The sequence below is a fragment of the Neopelma chrysocephalum genome, unplaced genomic scaffold, assembly GCF_003984885.1.
Source record: "Neopelma chrysocephalum unplaced genomic scaffold, ASM398488v2 Primary Assembly neopelma1_94885, whole genome shotgun sequence".
Classification (NCBI taxonomy): domain Eukaryota; kingdom Metazoa; phylum Chordata; class Aves; order Passeriformes; family Pipridae; genus Neopelma; species Neopelma chrysocephalum.
This window is the reverse complement of record NW_020923590.1, coordinates 2930-3946: the sequence shown is the minus strand read 5'-3', so window position 1 is coordinate 3946 and position 1017 is coordinate 2930. Positions and strand designations below refer to the sequence as shown.

At 64.3% G+C, this 1017-nt stretch overlaps 1 long non-coding RNA gene across 1 annotated transcript; it reads left to right on the top strand.

The window, feature by feature from the left end:
• Window positions 1–406, top strand: LOC113980640. The gene is made up of 2 exons (XR_003538181.1): window positions 1–111; window positions 326–406. It is a non-coding gene; the product is annotated as an uncharacterized LOC113980640 (long non-coding RNA).
• The last annotated feature ends 611 nt before the right edge of the window (window positions 407–1017 follow it).

The window sequence follows — 1017 nt, the reverse complement described above, 5'->3', positions numbered from 1 at the left end:
TTGGAGACAAGGGGCGGTGCCTGAGTGTCACCAGCACCCGCCGGAACCCGGCAGGACCCGGTGCCGTCACCGGCAACGCCACCCTGGGCTCCTTCTGGAGCTCCCTGCAGGGTGGGTGCCACTGTCCCCAATGTCCCCTCGGTGTCCCCAGTGTCCCTAATCCTCCTAATGTCCTCAGTCACTCCAATGTCCCCAATGCCACCTTTGTGTCTCCAATGTCCCCCGTCCCCCCACTGTCTTCAATGTCCACAATGTCCCCCCAGTGTCCCGAAAGTCCCCAATCCCCCCTAATGTCCCCAATGTCACTCTCTGTCCCCCACCCCAGCCTGCACCGGACACGGTGGGTGCGTCCGTCTCTGCTGAGCCCCCAGGACCGTGACGAGCCGGGACCCCCCAAGGACCCCCCGAAACCCCCCGGACGACTCCCTGGGATCCTTTGGGGACAGTTGGGGACAAATTGGGGACCTTTTGACCCAGGGGGTCAGAGGTCCCAGGGAGGGGGTCAGAGGTGACAGATCAGCCCCAGAGGGGGTGTGTGTGTGTGTGTGTGTGTGTCAGAGGCCGCCCCCCGTCCCTGAGGGACCCCAAATATCCCCTGGGATCCCCTCCCTCCCCCCTTCCTGCTTGAGACCTTCCCAGGAGCCTCCACTACCCTCCATCAGAGACCCCCCCCCCCCCAGTGACACCTGAGACCCCTCCAATGACCCCTGGGACCTCCCTGAGACACCCCCCTCCCCCCCCCATGTGCCCTGGAAGCCTCTGAGACCCCCCCAGTGCCCCCATTCCCCTCCCAATTCCCATACTGGTCACGCTGGAGTCGGTTCCGTTGCTGATTTGACCCTTTATTGACAACTGGACAAGGGGGTCAAAGGTCACTTGTGGTGGTGGGGGGGGGGGTCTCAGGAAGTTCCTAGTGATAACTGGAGTGGGGTCCCAGGGGGCACTTGGGGGGGGGTCTCAGGGGGGTCCAGGAGTCATTGGAGGGGTCTTGGGGGGTTCCAGGGGGCACTGGGGGGG